General features: G+C 31.3%; 1 pseudogene; it reads left to right on the forward strand.

Moving 5' to 3' along the window:
• The first annotated feature begins 6978 nt into the window (after window positions 1-6978).
• LOC139524967 (uncharacterized) lies at window positions 6979-8840 on the forward strand (annotated as a pseudogene).
• The last annotated feature ends 9977 nt before the right edge of the window (window positions 8841-18817 follow it).

An 18817-nucleotide genomic window follows, 5' to 3' on the forward strand; every position in this document is an offset into this window, starting at 1 on the left:
TTCAAGGTATAATTGATCTAAATGTTCAGATATATTATTTATCTGTGAAATTAATTCAGAATTATTAGTACTTTTACTTTGGTCTAATTTAATATTTAGCTTATTAAGGTCGTTTTCATAAGTTTGAATTTTATCTCTTTTTTGTTTTGCTTTTCGTTTGCAAAAATCTAGACTGATGTCTTTAACTTCAGATTTAAAGTTATCCCACAGTATACCTAAATTTTCTGTCGTTTTTTCCTTGTTTTCGTAATGTTTTATTAGTTTTTCTATATTACAACAGTAGTCTCTATCATTTAATATTGATGAGTTTAATTTCCAGTATCCTTTTCCTCTGTTTACTTTTTGAGTTCTGATTTTTAATGAAATACCGTTATAGTCTGTTGATTTTAATATAATAGGTCTTATATCTGCTTTGACTATTTGTGATTTACATTCCTTACTTACAAGGAAGAAGTCAATTCTAGTTGCTTCTAATCCTGATTTTCTACGCCACGTATATTGAATTTGTGTTGGGTTTTTATCTCTCCATATATCTATAAATTTGAAATATTTTATGAGCGTTTTAAGCCCGTGAACTGGTTTGTCAAATTTGTTTTTTGTTTTTTTATTTTTTGTATCATTAATTTTTAGAATGTCATTAAAATCTCCTCCCATTATAATTTGGCCTAAGCTATGTTCTTGAGTCCAGTCTTTTACTTTTTTAAAGAAAGCATTTCTTTTTTTTGCTATATTTGGTGCATAGATATTTATAAGAGAATAGATATTATCTCCTAGTTCAACATTAATTAATAGATAACGTCCCTCCTGATCTTTAAATTCATTTATAAAGTTATATTTTGTTTGTTTTGTGAATCAAATTGCTACACCCCTTGATGCGCTACTACCCCAACTATGAAAAATTTCTCCAGGTAAATCATTATTTAAATTGTCATTCATACTTTTGGTAAAATGTGTTTCTTGCATCATTAAAATTTGGCATTTTTGCTGTTTACTCCACTCAAATAATCTTTTTCTCTTTTCAGATTGCAGTAAACCTTGAGTGTTTACAGAACATATGTGAAGTGGGTTAGGAGCCATTGTGTGTAAAGGTAAGTTTGTTTACTTTTTTATTTTCCTTCATTATTTGTTTGTTCTTTCCGTTTATATTTTTTTTCTCTAACGTACCTTTCATTTATTGTGATTTCTGTCCTTAATTTAAATGACCTAGTTTGTTGGACTTTATAATATCGTATGTGTGTATTGACATTGTCACGTGATGAGTGTAAATATAAACAATACCACGTGATTTTGCTATCATGTGACGTTTGTAAATAAAAACAATACCATGTGTTTTCTATATTAGTTGATTCAGGTTTGTTTATTGTAATGAGGGTTTTGCTTAAGTTCTGATTTTCCCCCTGTTTAAATAACATAACCAGTATGTATCTTGTAACAATATTTTTCATACTTGCATGCAACTTAGCAGCATTTAAATTTAAATGTATACACTTGTTTACCAACTTATTTTTGCATACAATACAAATAATGTGACATCCTTTTGTCGCATTGGTTTCATTAAACCACATGCAGACTAAATATTTTTGTATATTTTTTTTGTATAAACATAAGAACATTGTTAATACAATGAGATATTTACAATTTAAAAAATACATTGTTTATTTAATGTGTTATTGTGCATATTACTATTCTTGCAATTACTTTTTCTGCTTTTTTGAACAATTTTCTCTCTGATGTAATTCTTCTGGAGGTGTTACTGGCGACTTTTCAAATACGTTCAAAAGGCATTTCACATTTGTTGACTGGGGTGTTTTTGGTACTGTTTCACTAGTTGTATTTGATGTTTTAACAACATGTACATAATCTGACATATTACTTTGTGTTTGATTCTGTTTTTTTGCTTTCTTTTTTTTACGTCGTTCGTCATTTCTACCGATATTGTCTTTTGGGGTGTTTTGGGTTTCCTGTGGAATTGACTGATATGGATTTATGAATTCTGTGTCACTTAGATTTTGTGTCGCTTTCTGGTTTTCTTTATTATTTAGATTATCCTTGGATTCTGTTGATTTACCATCAGTTTCATTTCCTTCTTCATCTCCTGTTTGTGCTTTTGATGTTTCGTTCTCTTTCTCTTCCTCAGATTCTGAGCTTTCTGTATTGTCTTGTTCATCCTCTGTGAACATACCTTCTGTGCACGCGTCTTGTTTGTGACCAGACTTCCCACACCCTTTACATTTCCAGTCGTTTGTACATTCACCAGCTATGTGTCCTTCTTCAAAACACTTTCTACAGATTATTTTCTGGTTGTTTCTTGGCTGTCCATAATGTATTATATTTGCAGCATACTTTCCTATTTTTAGAAATCTTGGAAGAGGGTTTTCAAATTTCAGGCAAATGATTATACGGTCTCCGGTTTGACAGTTTGTATTTAGATCTTTGTACCTTAGCCGTTCTCTGTAGTGTGAAAGTATTTTGATGTTATATCTTTCAAGAACATATAGTATTTCTCCGTCGTCTGCGGATAGTGGTATATCTTTAACTCTGACTCTAATAGTATCTTCTTTATCATATTCTGTGAAGCGAGGATTTCTGGTATAGATTGTCATGCTCTGACCTCTAATAGAAAGTCCTTTGGATATGAGTGTTTCTCTATCACTTTCTCTATCTAAATATATTCGCCATAAACCTTTGACGCGTTGCAATCCTCGTATTGCATGCTTTTTCACTACTTGAGACAGGTTATAGAACATTTCTGTGTTGGAAAAGTTCCAGTATTTCTTCTCTATGGATTTACCGGCAAACCACTCTTCTTCTAGAATAAATACTGGCTTTTGTGCTTGAAAGTTCGATGATAGCCCTACTGGATCTTCAACTTTTTTACTTTGTTTCTCGGCCCTCACAATCTTAATCAGAACAAAAAACAAAAAAAATATTTAGCAAAGAAGCAATAAAAGGGAGATATAAAATCCAACAACCACATGCATCGCTTACTTATATAAGTATTTTAAATCAACCCGAATATTTGAAGTCATGTGACGGTCTGACAAGGTTCACCGCAACTCTAGTTTGACGTTAGAATGTTTCGTCACACAGGAAGAGATATTAAATAATTTGGTTGTTCAAAGTATTCTCAATGTTATCATAGAACAATAACATAATCGGAGTATAATAGAAGAATAACTTAAATGCGGGATGTAAAAAGTAGAAAGCCACGTCATATGTACCTAAGAAACTCCAAAAAATTATACGTACAAAGCACACCATCAACAATGAAAAAAATCACAAACAACGCCTTGATATAAACTAATTTTGTCGTTCAAGGTTTTTTCAGAATTATAATAGAACACTAACATTATGGCATTTTAATAATGTATAGTACTTCATAAATTTGGTGTGTCGGAGGCGTTTTGATCGACGATAAACCTTCATCGGCAACATCAAAACCTTAACAGTTGGAAGCCAAAGGTGTGTGAATACTTTCCCATGCCTAAAGGAGCATACAAATACCGAATCTGGTATCATAATGACCTTTGATTGAGAGTGTAACTACCGCAGTTTCCTGAGGTTTTTGGTGGGGTTCGTGTTGCTCAATCTTCACTTTTCTATGTTGTTTCTTTTGTACTATTTTTTGTCTGTTTGTCATTTTCATTTTAAGCCATGGCGTTATCAGTTTATTTTCGATTTATAAGTTTGACTGTTCCTCTGGTATTTTTCGTCCCTTTCCCTTTTAAACTGTATTCTGTAAAACGTTACATCCTTTGCAAACTGTTCTATGAAGTATCATGTTTTTTTTTAATGAAAACGGGATATAAAATTGCAGTAAACATGACATGCCACAGGTTATTGTTTCCTATAAAGTATTGATAGTAAGATAAAGTTTGAATGTCGCACAGACACAAGTGGTTTACATGTTTTTAGTGGAGGGAATGCATGATAGTCCTACTGAAATAATTACTGATTAATGATAAAAGAAGTTGCCTGTGTAGTGTTTAAGGGTTTTTGTTTGTCTTTCTGCTGTTTTTTTCTTTCGGCCAGGTGTCTGTTTATTCTTGATTAATGGTTTATTGTTTTCCTCCTTGTTACCATACCCTTTTCTCTATAATATGAAAAAAGTATTTCGAAATTGATTTTTGAAAGTTTTTCTTGAGCATCTAAAATAATGTAAACGGAATTTCAAGTAAAAATAGTTACATTAATATGTCTATCGAAAGAGCTCCTTCCTCATCGGGAGTCTGAAAAAAAAAGGAAAAAAGAGGAATAGGCAACAAAACAAGGAATAGATTATAAGGCATACAAAAACTAATGAATACAGAAACAAAGATCCACCAAGGAGATAACTTTACTTGTACTATTAGTTACACAGTGTGCTAGTGATCTTAAACGAAAAATTCTGGGTCAGTCAATTCCATATTGGATGGAAGTTTCATATGTGTTTTATGAATTTATATCAATAGTTCATCATCGATGTCTTCGTCCGTTGAAAACTTTTCAGATTTTCCTCATCACGGTTTCGTTTTACAAATAGACGTAACATTACTACTAATCAATTATTGCAATAAACCACGGTTTCTAACACAATATGAAACATACACAGTCGCCACGCAGTTTTTCTTTACCAATTCTATTCCTAGAAATATATAGGGGTAAGATTATATATGATAATTAAACAAGTCTTGGAAAAATAACATAGTTGTCAGAAGGTATGACACATGACGCCATTTTGTCATCGTACATTGGCGGTGATGATATAAAATAGAATTTCAAATTTCCCTGCAAAAAAGGTTGTATTGAAAAAGAAATTGAAAATAACATTTTGTAAACAATTGTTACCCACTGATAAGTTCTGCCAAATTTCATTGCATATTTTCCTGTTTATCTGAAAAGGTCCGATAAGCGAGTCATGAAAAGTAAAATCACGAAAATACTGAACTTAGAGGAAAATCAATTCGGAAAGTCCATAATCACATTGCGAAATCAAATAACAAAACGCATCAAAAACGAATGGACAAAAACTGTCATATTCCTGACCTGGTACAGGCATTTTCAAATGTAGAAAATGGTGGATTAAACCTGGTTTTATAGCGCTAACCCTCATCCCGACGTCACGTGTAAAAAATTTGCGTTTCTTGATTAAAAGGGTGAATTTCATGGCTTCGCCGGTAAAGGAGACAGTCGCCATTAGCATATAATATATGATCCATTTAAATAGCGGCAGTTTCGTATTTTGAGATGATATATTTGTCTTTAAATTTTTTTTTATTTTTTACGGTAAAACAATATATTTAGAGTCTTAATTTGAGTTTTACAAATAGTTCTCACTTAGTTTAATATTTTAAAAATGTATCATTAGACAGCTGAGAATGTTTTCTTCAAAACACAGTTGAAAGTTCGAAACTAACAAAACAGGCTATTTTGCCGGTCATGACATTAGTACTCTTCCGTTACTAACGACGCCATAAAAGTAAACGTTACGTCAAACGTCAACAATTTACAGATAAAATAGTTGAACGTCAAGAATTAATGGACTTGAGTGACTGGAATGCGGAATTTTTATTGATCAATAAAAAGATAAAATCAGGTAAGATTATATATTTTTATGTAAGAAATGATAATAAATATTAAAAACGAGAGAAATAGTTGGTCTCATGTCTGATAAATGAAACCTGTCCCCCATTCTTTCTTCTGTTTTTTTTTGGCAAACATATTCCTTCCTTCTGACCTGGGTAAAATAGGTTGGAGGTAAAACTAAAATTGTCTATTGTAGGGGAAGTGCTGTTCAAATTTTTCCCAGGTCTGGACTTGGTTGAGAGACAACTTTGGGGAATTAATGTGCAGATATTATAAATATTTTAATACATTATTGAAAGGAACAAAACAAAATGCTGAATATATAAATTTTTGAAGTCATTTGGATCTTATTAAATAGATGGGTCTAAAATTGTACTAATAAAATAATGCACACAGGTAACTGTTGTTTTGTTTAAGCATTTTCTGATGATTAAGTTTATACTTGTTATATAAATGTACTTTCTTTTGTAGGAATACAGTCAATCACAAATGTACAATATGCCCTACTTTTCACCGTGGTGTAGGAAATGGATTGTCCTATATATGCAACCCTTGAAGATGTTTTACGTTATGCCATGCCTGCTGTTACGGTACAAACAAAATGGGCCAATGTCACCAGAAGTGTAATGAACAATGTGAATAAAAACATAAATTTAAAGAATATTGTTTATCAGTTAACTCCTCAAAATTAGCCTACAACTTATTTTATCAAGTACTCTTTTAACTGTGAAAGCTTTCCATGAAATCTGTCTATTCAAAAACCGCTATTCCTATACATGGTCAGATATGGCTGAATGGACCAACAACATGTTGCCAGAAGGCATGATTTTGAACAAACATAATGTTCTATATTTATACAAGAAAATAAATAACAGTTTGCAAAGTTACATGAAAAATCGACAAAATGAAGTTCTTGACACTTTATAGTCATCCAAATTCTTTAAGTTTCTTGATAGTACTCTACAACCAAAATTACAAGCAGATATGTAGAAAAATGATAGATCATTAAAAAGGCAGTGTTTAAAACTTGTAGCAAATCAGAGAGAAGTTTTGACTGAAAATTAAGAGATGTATTTTGAAATAAAGTATAAAATGAACAAATTGTTGAACAAAAGAAAAACCTCAGTAATAATGAATCTGAGTCAGTGAAAAGAAACCAGGAACTTAGAAAACTAAGGTTGACAAGGAGGCAAATGTAAACTTAATAGAAGAAAATAAATCTTTAAAAGAAAATTTGACCTCTTTGAAAAAGGATTTTTTTTGTAAGAGATTAAGGCGAAAACAGAAAAAGCTTGAACAGAAAGAAAGAAAAATAATAGAGAAGAAAAAAGCTTCAAAAAGAGAAAACAGCGGTCTAAATGCAAGAATAAGAGCTATTGAATTAGATTTTGCCAAAAAAAAATAATGAAAAAAATAATTCACAGATTGTCAAACCGATTATCTCATGCGAAGAAATTTAATATCAAACTCAAACAGAAATTACATAGCCAAAATGTTGATTTAGAAAATGAAAAATTTGAAACATTAAATCTAAAGAGAGAGTTAAGTGTTGCAAATGGTCAGTTAGATATAATTGAGGCAGAAAATCAATATAAAAAGTATCTACAAAGGAAGGTTTCAGATACTCCGATAGCAGGCGAACATGCATTATGGATCTCCATGGCAGTAATATTTCTGCAAACAAACTTTCTAATGTTATAAATATTGTAAGCAACTTGTTTGACTCTGTACCATCAGATTTGCCATGTAGATCGACAATTTCAAATATATATGATGAAGGACATGTTTTAGCAAAACATCATGTGAGTGAAACATTGGCTAACTGTCAGCAATTTGACATCTTCTCAGATGGCACCGGTCGTGATGGAAAAAATAGATTTAGGAGTACATACAAAAACCGGTACATTATCACATGTATCATTAGGATATGAATCAGTGGCAAGGAGGATTCAGATTATGTTGCTCAAACAATTAAAGACTCTTTAAATGAGTTTGCTGATCTTCAAAGCATATCTATTAATAAATTATTGTTGCAACTTACAGATATGATGAGTGATCGTTCAAACGTGATGGAAAAAAAAACCAAATGAAATTATTGATGAATGGAGAAAATTAAAATTAACAGAAGATTCAAATGAGAACGACATATCAAAACTTACTTTCTTTTATTGCAGTGCACATGTACTTTTAGGCTTCCATAATGAAATAACAAAATTACTTAAAGAATTAGCAAAACAAAATCCACCTATTGGAAGAGATTCATTGCCAAAATTTTCTCGTTTCAAACACAACTCTGAGCCATCATCCATCAGATTAATTCGTATGGCTTCATAGGTTTTAGGTCCAAGGGGTGACGAGAAGAACGGTGCAAGACAGGAGTGGCTTGCTTATATAGCTCTAAAACAAAAATCTTCCATGATTATAAATTACAGGAGGAATAGGTTCAATTAGTTATCAAAGGTACCAGGATTATAATTTAGTACGCCAGACGCGCGTTTCGTCTATATAAGACTCATCAGTGACGCTCATATCAAAATATTTATAAAGCCAAACAATTACAAAGTTGAAGAGCATTGAGGATCCAAAATTCCAAAAAGTTGTGCCAAATACGGCTAAGGAAATCTATGCCTGGAATAAGAAAATTCAACAATTTGTTTACAGGTGCTGTTTCTATTTTGAACCATTCCGAAGACATAATTGACTTTATTTCGAACTATAGAGAAAATCAAAATGATAAATTGCAATCTGTTCTTGCTGACATTAAATGTCTTGATATTCTCTCTCATGTTTCCGCCATTGCCATAGCATCTATGATTTTAGATGAACCATTCTGGAATGTAATTAACAGTGATGAACATTACTTATATCTTTACAAATTTATTATACCTTTACGAGATAGATTGGTTGATTGGAGCTCAAATGATTTCAATGTTTTTGATTTCAATTATGACGCAATTCCAAGTTTATATGAACAATATCCACATGACATAATTCAAGAGGTATTCAACAAGACAAAGATACATCCTAAAACTAATGACATTCTTAAAATTATATGTTCATCAATGTTGACAATTGTAAAAAGACAACTTAATGACCACCTTGAAAATGGAGTACATGGATCGTTCCCTGATCCAGATCTGAAAGCAAGAACATCTCATAGCAAGTTAACAAATATACCCGCGGAAAATTTGTTTGGAGATCTAGACTTTTATTTTTTTTTAAACAAATGCAACTTTAAGACATCATTCTGCAATAAGTATGCTAAAACAAAATAAAATACAATGGATTAAAACTAAAACTGAAAATTCAAAGACAGTTTTACTTTTAAAAGCTAAAAAAAGTGCTAAATCTTTAAAGTCAAAAGAAATTGCAAATGAAAATAGTGTTATGGAAGCTAGGAAAACACATTTACAGCAAATAACGATGACAAAACAACAGCTTGAACAAAAGAAAAAGATGGAAATAAACAAAATTGAACAAAGTGTGAGGCTAATGGGTGGTATAGTGCGATCTAGGAAGGATGTTGACCGTCTTTTACAATTGTCTAAAACAATCAGATTAAAGAAAGAAAAACTCAGAAATCAGTTACTTTATTGTAAACATTTTATAAATTTAGACGTTGATAAAAAAAGACATAATGTGGAAAAACACTGTAAACCAAATGAAAGATGGTTTAACACAAACTTTAAAAATTGACAAACAGAAAGTTTTAGAAAAAGGGATATGGGTTGCAGCATCCTACGAGGATAATTGGCATCCATGGGAAATTATGGATATAATTGACAATGCATTCACTGTAAAGTTTTTAAAACGAAAAAGTATTAGAGGAAATACTTTTATTTGGCAAAACAAAGACGATATAGATAGTATTAATGAAAAATTTATAATTGATTCTGATTTTTAAATAATACCCTCTCCGGGGCTTATGCATTGGCTCATTCCCGACATGGATGAAATTGAAATATTGCATAAAGAATTTGTGGAAAAATATTTTGCAAAGTTGGTAATTTGTTCTGAAAATGTTTATTTTCAATGTTACATGTACCTGTTTATTGCTAGTCTATCTTGTTACTAAATTATTACATATTCCACTGTTTTATATCATTTTTTGCCAAACCAACCTTTTAAAAGAGTCACTGTTACTGCAGACTACTATTTGAAATATACACATTTGGTTGCTTTTCCCTGAAAGAATACACCATATACATTTCAGAAATTACATGGTCTTCCTTTAAAAAAGTATCCAATATATTTTGTGGAAAGTTATAGTTAATTGTTGCCATGGTAACTGACTATTTAAGGATAACAAAACTATCATTTCCTGACCAGTAAATATATCTTGAACATTGATAAAGAAAAAGCATGCCAAAAAGTCTAAGAAAACAAATTTGTGCAAAGATAACTTGAAAATTAAATATTTAACAGGTTGTACGATGGTTGCTTCAAATTAGATCATTAAACAAAGGAGTAGGTCCAGTAAGGACCGATTTTGGCCTCAAATTTCAGGTTCATCTGACGAAAGATTTTGACCACGTTTTAAACACTTAAGTGTCTATTTTATTTTTTTCTATTAGTTTATGTGAAAGATTTTCACCGATTTTGTCATTAAAACGATCCGATTTAAGCTCAAATATGAAAAATCTACCAAATATGCCAAAAATGTCACTGTTCAGATGTTTTTTGTCAAAAATGAAAGTGGCCGCATCCGTGTTCATCCTCAACCTTTATATATGTTATGTATTATCATCAAATACAACTTACATTTTAATATTAAGGATGAACACGAATGCAGCCTCTTTCGTTTTACACGAAAACCGTCTAAAATTATACTAAAATGCTAGAATTGTGAAGATTTCAGTGATTTAGCATGACTTTATGGTGCTAGTACCCGATATATGTGCCATGTATTGTCAAAAACAGCTCCTATTTATGTAGCAGAAACATTCTACTGTCTAAAAAATAACAAAAAGTTTACATTTTAACAATTTTGTAAAACTGCTTTATTTTGGGGCCAAAAAGGTGTCTTACCAGACCTTCTCCTTTGGAAAACAAGGTAACAAAACTCAAATTTCCTCAAAAGATATTGCAATTTTGACAGTGCCAAATAAAAAAACATGCCAAATTACCCTGATAGCTAAATTGTTAAGAAGGTAATGTAAATAGTAACGGAATTACAGCCAATTCAAGAAAAAAAATGCGAGACTCTGCAGTTAGGACACGTTTCCGAGGGTGCTCGAAGACGTATTTGTGGTGTTAATAGTTTTGGAAACTTTGGGTTTAAGTAACTAGTAAAGACCATATCAGTCTAATATATCCCTAAATAGAAGATTTAGATATTATCCAGGTTTTGTTAGCAACAAATGTGGAGATAATAGCCTCTAAAATTAGAGATTTTATCATTTTTGTATCAAAAGTGGCAGAAAATATCGCTATTTTTTTTAATTTGTTTCGGTCGTAACTTATGAACCGCTAAAGGGATCTTCATATTTTAAACACCATTTTCTTTGTTTTATGAGCTCTGTAAGTTGAAAGCATTTATATTATGGAAGGGATGTGTTAAAAAAATCATGTGTCATACCTATTGTCAGTATATAAAGATAGCTATAATGTTGATATTAAAGATTTCCCTATAATATTTGTTTTAAATATAGATATTAATCAAAAATAAATACAAATATTAAATGATTAAGAAATTCAATGTACTTCATTTCAATTACTTAGTACGCGGATTTCTGATTATAACTTCTATCACCAATAAACGGTAGCGTTACATTGACCAACAACTGAGTTGTGTTTATATTATAACGAATATCAATGTGATACATTAGGTCTGTGAGTTTCCTATACAAATTCTGCCCTCAGTTGTTAAAATTTATCCATCTGCTATCACATGCAATGATACACTAGATACCATTGTTGTGAAGAATATTTCATCATGGTACATTAACAAATATCATGTTATTCATTTTCTTGGCTGTTGTGATATTACTGCACTTTGACATTTGGTAAAATTCAGCCTTGGATATGTGGTCATAGATCCTAAGTGCTTAATCATCTTTTTGAATTGTGTTAGGCCGATTGTTTTAACCGAACATTGTTTTCCTTTTTTCCGTTTTTTTTTAAGTTTTTCCAATTCCCGGCACTTAAACATGCTATGTTTCAAATACATTCACTGCAATCGTTTGAAAATCATTATTGTTAATATGTTGATGGACATCTTGTGATTTTATATGTTATAATGTCTGATACACGTATTATTAAATACATATACATTGATACACCATCTGTTTTGCATTCTTTAAATTCTCCCTCGCCCTGCTCGTCCGAATTTAAAGCATTTAATTTCTAATTCAATAGGCTATAAACAAGACAAACACAGATATAGGATTAGTTGCTCGCCGTAACATCTTATTTTCTCTTGCGATACAATATTTTATTTTACTGAATTGTACATATTTCTTCAGTCGAAACATTATATAAACACATGACATATAACATTGTTCCTCTTTCGCATCGTTTCATTTCCCCCGGCTAATGCCTCCAACGCCTGTACGTACAATAAACATAGCAGCAACTGCACATATACCTATGTGACCAACTTCAATCCGACGTAACTGCGAGCACCTTCGATACTAATACAATTAAATCCCAAACTTTATATAGTACCTTTAAACCCCACCCATAAAAACCGCCAAAACTTTCCTCGTGCCTCCTGCACCTAACATCAAACTTATAAATAGTACATACTGTTACAAAACCAGTATCCAAACTAGTTATACTAGTTCCCATCTGTAAATATTAACTACAAATAGCAAACGGGAAAAACCCTATTTCAAACGAAATAAAATACATGTAGTATTTAAGTAGACAAATGCTGCAGAAATGTAGATACATGTTTTATTAGAATGGCAAAGGCTGTACAGTATTTCTAAAAGCCGATAATTTTGAATCTGTAATGCTTATATAATGGATATAAGGATGTCAATTCATTCTATATAAATTGAATTTTCGAAAGTCTTTATGATTTAAGTAATTAACTAGATATGTATCTGCTCTTTGGTCGGGTTGTTGTCTGCAGGACAAAGTTCCCATTTTTATTCTCAATTTTATCTCCATATTACTTAAAGGGTGTTTAACACCGTAAACAATTTAAACCATACTTTACGGAATGTACCAAACGTTTTTGACCTGTCTTCATGAACATATACAATTAGGCAAGAATATTAAGCTATTGTCTAATAGCTTGTTTGACAGATATTTTTTATAAACAAAGTTTAAAAAAATATAATTTGACAACTATCAATAACTTTTCAAGACTCTTCGGATTGTCACATTTTTACAGTTTGAAAATACGTTTATTTAAGAATTGAATGCTTCTTTTTGTAAATTTATTGGGGTGTAAAAGCGTTGACCGAAGTACATTTTGTATGAAGCGCGGAAGCGCTTCATTCTAAAAATGTACGCACGGTCAACGCTTTTACAACCCTATAAAGTTACAAAAACTCAATACTTATAATTACATTTTTTAGCTATGATCATGAAAACACGAATTTTATATATTTTATTATTTAATTCACCTGTGCACTTTATTGTTGGAGCACGTGTTATCATGAATGAAAAGTTGTATTGAGCATTGCTGCTTACGGAATAACACGTGATGTGCAGTTAGCCAATCAGAATAAAATATTATAATGAAACATACATCTAATGTAATTATTATTCCGTACACATGGTTATATCATTGGACATATTTATATTGAAGGCGAAACAGTTTTAAAGGCATTTAGAGGCTTAATAAGATTTGTTTAGAAACAGATTTGTCGATTTGCATAGGATATGTATAGAAATGGTTTGACATCCACGTCTCTTTCATACTGTAGATCTGTCCCAAACTTTCCTGAAGCTGGTGATGAACAAAAGCAACTGATTAAAATTAAATTTTGATTCAGTAGAATGGTTTGTAAAGCATGTTAATATCTCACGCGATTAAACAAATTTCTAAATGTAATTTCATTATTTCTTACAAAGCGTTCTCTTCGTATTTCGGGAATTTGTCGGGATTTTAATTTATGAACTTGATCATAACGTCTGTTGTTGACAACAATTTTCATATATGAAACATATATTCAATAATATTAGAAAGATGGAATGTGCCAGAAACATGAATAGTAATGCTTAATGTGTATTTATACAATAACCATATTTACATTCCGTTGGCAAAAGCGTTAAGCGTGTTTATTGGTAGGGTGAAAAAGTACAAACTATTTGCATGCAAAACTTTTATTTCCCTAAGAGAACTGAGATTAAAGAAATGAAGGTACAATTTCGAAAACGTTAGTAAATTCATATAATTAAACAGCATGACATAACATAAACAAGTATGCATAAACAAGGAGTAAATAAATAATAGTATTTAACTGGCTTTCTCTGTATTTTTTTTGACAGTTCCAAGCAGCATTATTAATCTCAGATCAAAAATCGTAACAATCAGCCTAAGCAAAACTAAAAATTACAATAAATAACTATATGACAACCAATATGTGATAGTAATCATTCAAGAAAGAGGTCTGTCAATAAATGGTAGTACATGGTTCATATACCAACTCATTTTAAATACCTTGCATCTCTTTCTTTTTATTCCTGTCAGTAATTTCCCTAGACTGATGATGACAATGTCAAAAGAAGACGTTATCATATCGTACATAATTCATGCCATTTTTATATCTTAATTAATATGACTTTAGATACTAATTTATTACCACTATTTAACGAATTACAATGATATATACATGATTCAATTCTCAATTTTATTAAAATTAAAATGAACAATGTAACGCACATTAAAAGAAGTGATTTTTACTTTGTTGTTTCTGTTCCCGATATTCTCAGTCACAAAAAAAAATGTGATTATCGATATGATATTTGATTTTGATTAGGGTTTCTATAATCACTGGGGTAAAGCTGATGACCGTAACTGCATTCACGGTCATCCCAAGATGTCGGATGAAAAATTAGGTCAGTTTCTGTATTGTCTGTTAAAGTGTTTCTATATCATTTCTTTACAAATCATACATTGAAACGATGTAAATTTATAAAAGAATCACTTGGAAATCACTAATTACTTCTGAGAAATGTGCATGGAACGGGAAATTCGATTTGAAACAATCGCCAAGATGACCGTAAATCACAATCGAGATGACCGTAACAGAATCAGCGATTCATAACAAGGCTGACCGTAACTGCTTTTAAGATGACCGTAATTTGTAAATGATGACCGTAACTTTTAAAGGATGACCCTCAATTCTAAGAAATATCCGTATTTATATAACTATCTTTTTGTATCAAATGATTAATCGTGTTGGTATACACATATTAATATGAAAGTTTTATCCTATAGGTAGAAGAAAATAAGACGTGCTTCAAATGCAAAGATTACCATATGTAGTTTTTTTACAGTAGAGGGTTCAATTTTTAAAATGAATTTCGCAGCGACGTTAAGGGCGTTTCGAAAAAATTCCCATTTTATACACAGGAAAAAGCATATTGAACTCAAAGTTAGTTTTGTTTGCCTATAGGCCAAAAATGCACGTTAAGAGCGTAAACAGAGGAGAAAATATCTATTCTGAATTGCATTCCAAACTTTTATTTATAGAAAAATATAAATACATTGGTGTCACGTGACTTCAAACTGAAAGTAATGACATTTCCCAAATAAGTCAAAAGGGCAGGTGCAAGATGAAATCGGATCGCCCTGGTTTTGGGCTCCCTGTAATCGGGATAACTTATTTTACTAGAAAAGTGCTGTGCCTAGTTTGATAGCAGGGGTTTTGTAAATAAAAAACAATAAAACGTGGAGAATTTTTTCGATTTATTGACTTTTTGGCACTTCGGGTTCTGAAATTTCCTTTAAACGAACGCTATATAACTAGGCACAGCACTTTTTGGAAAATTTGAAATGTCGCCTTTCTACCAATACCAGAATCAAGTGGGTTGGTATAGTTCTTGCACCTGCCCTTTTGAATTAATTTAACATGTCGTAGCATTATCGTCTTGAAAGGCGAGAGAAAAACGTTTGAATGACGCGGCGGAAGTCGGATCGGCTGACGGAAAAACTAAGTGTTTTTTTTGTACTCGCCGTCAAGCGTTTCATAATAAGCCTACGTCTTGTTTGGGCAGATAAACACATATTCTGTTATTGCTTGCTTAATTTATTGAAGTTTCAAATTCATAATTGTTTCTATTTCAGAGAATATTTAATTGTGATAGGCAGGACTTTCATAAAATAGACTATTTACATCTTCTTGCATTCCATCTCTTGTGCAAATGGCAGAGGTGCCACCCGTGGGATTTAGATGGGCTCTGACCCCTTTGTGTGTGAACCCGTTATGTCGCACTTAATTAATAACTTCCATTATTGTTGGGACATGCACCCCCTTTTTTGTCCAAGTCCGGAATCCACATCTCGGGTCCTAGTGATGATCTCATTTTGCAAGTGCAAGTATATTGGGAACTATTATCATTTTAATCAAAAAAGTGGGGTTTTTACAAACTTTATACCAAAATTCAGGATTTATTTTTTGCTCTTTGTCATTAATAATATTTAATTAATAAACATAAACTCCTACCTGCATATAAATATTCAGATTTACTAGTTGAATATCTCCTGTTACTCAAGTGCGCCTGGTATCAATTTGTAAAACATGATAGGGAGGTCTTTTTGAATTTATTCTGTAGGGACTAGGTGATTTTTTTGCATCACTGAATATGAATTTTCACCAGTCGCCAGGGCAGTATTTTTTATGGCTTGCTTTTTTTTTTAATGATGTCCCTAGTGAATTTCTACATTTTCTTGGACAGAATCTTCCTTTTCATTCCATCTTAAAAAACAATATTTTACTAATTCTAACAGTCTTACAGTTACTTGGTAACTTTTTTTTCTGACCTCCCATTATTAATTTAATTCTGGTTGAAAGCACACAAAAGCATTAACAATTCTGTTTTCCTCGAATGAGTATACTTAAGTTTGAATATTTGCACAAACGTATCTTTTTTGGGGTATTATTAAAGGATTAGAAGCTATGGCGTTGAGTATCTGATACTTAAAAAAAATGTTCCTTGAGCTCTCATGGTTTCCATGTATGCATATACAATGTATAACTAAAAGTAAATTTTAATCGCATCTGTGAAAAAATCCACATCCGATTAGTTTCAGATACTTGTACATGTATATATGTACCTATGATTCAATCAGCAACCTTGAGTGACACATACATTTACATGTATACATTAGCCAAAATTTTTCAACCTGTAGTATATATTTGTACCAAGAAGTTGGAAACAGTGACCCATTTGTTCTGCCGCTGATTTCATATTAAATTCCTGCCTACCAGCAGGCCAGTGTCAACCAATACAAACGGACAGCCAAGAAAAAACTAAAAGTGCTTACATGTACATGTACGTCTCATTCAGCACAATCATTTTTTTTTCATTATCAAGTGCCATTATATTTCAAGGTTCATATTAAACATGATAAAATCAGAAAACTGATTTCCCCATCACCTGCTGAGATATATTGGAGGCTACTGAATGGTACTTTTTTTCTGTCAGAATAAAAGAAATTCTATGTACCAGTACATGTACATAATACTTTTTTTGTTCTTCCCTCTCCAGGATTATATAATGTACATTATATATTATATATGTATCATTGTTGAAGGCTGTACGATTACCTAAAATTGTAAATTTCTGTGTCATTTTGGTCTCTTGTGAAGAGTTGTTTCATTGCCATTGGCAATCATACCGCATCTTCTTTTTTAAGTACATGTACATGTATATATAATATACACATTCAGAAATCACTAAATTAATCACAGTTCTTACAAAAGTTTCAGGTGAATGAATCATGACATAGGGGATAGGACAAAATAGTCAGCATGGAAATTAAAATGACATACATGTATGAATGCTTTAATGTATAAAACTACTGCCTTCCATGCCTACCAAATATTATTGACAAGGGTACCATCAGTGGTTAATCTTTACCTGACCTAATCACAATCATGACAAAAAGTAAAATTACTTAATTGTTAATCAAAACTTCATTGACAATTATACCACATGTTGTTATCTTTAAATCAAAATTCTAGCTGTATTACAAAAATATGCATGGAATTTCAAAAAAAGAAGAAAGCAATTTCTGTCTGTGTTGGGGTCATGCTGTCTCATTGCCATACATCACATCTTATGCAAAACATGCTATATATAAGAATCTTTAGTCTACTAATACTGTGAATATTCCATCAAGTTTTCAAGTTTATATAATTATAATGTATATCCTTCAAATAGACTCAAAAAAGTGCGAGTAAATTTAGTCCCAAGATAATAATAATTTATATTAAACAATGCCAGGACAATAAACATGATAAATGTGAGATTTATTATTGCAGTTACAGAAAATCCTGGATACAAATAATGCATTGTAATACCATCATTTAAATAAATTTATATTTTTTTATGCCAAACATTTACAATTATCATGTCATTAATTTATGTCATTATATAAATAACCAATTTTAGTTTAGACAAGAACAAGAAATGAAAACATTGCATTTTCTGATTTCCAAGTATAAACAAGCTACATGTATGTACATGAGATACACATCTTCATGTACAATACATATATACATGCATGTACAAAATGGAAATACCCATAATTATTTTGTTCAAAATTAACCATTATGTGGCTGTTATACAGATGTTTTGCTCATTATTGAAGCCCAACATCAATATCATACAACTTTCAGATGAACAACAACTGCATGATTACAACACTGTTTTATGCTTTTGAACTTTTTGTACACCTACAAATGTAGGCCTGTATTCAGTGTTTATATGAAATGAAATAGAAAAATTATAAATCATGATAAAATATGATTTTCTTGTTCTCTCATGTCTCTGCAGGTGGCCAATACATGTATATAAACAACTATTTTTTTCCCTGATGGAGAGTTGTTTCATTGGCAATCTGAGTGAATCAATTTTTTTTTATATGCCATATTCTTACTTTTATCATTACATGTACATGTAACTCAAATTAGTGGTGTGTCAGTGAATTGTATGCCTACATGCATATATGTACAATGTATATCGCATGTATATCTGTAGGTAGGATTTATGTTTAAATCAAATAACTTTATCTTATAATTACTCCCTGTCATGCCTGTAATTGCCAAAAAATAACTAAACACTCATA

This window comes from Mytilus edulis, chromosome 5 (genome assembly GCF_963676685.1).
Source record: "Mytilus edulis chromosome 5, xbMytEdul2.2, whole genome shotgun sequence".
NCBI lineage: Eukaryota > Metazoa > Mollusca > Bivalvia > Mytilida > Mytilidae > Mytilus > Mytilus edulis.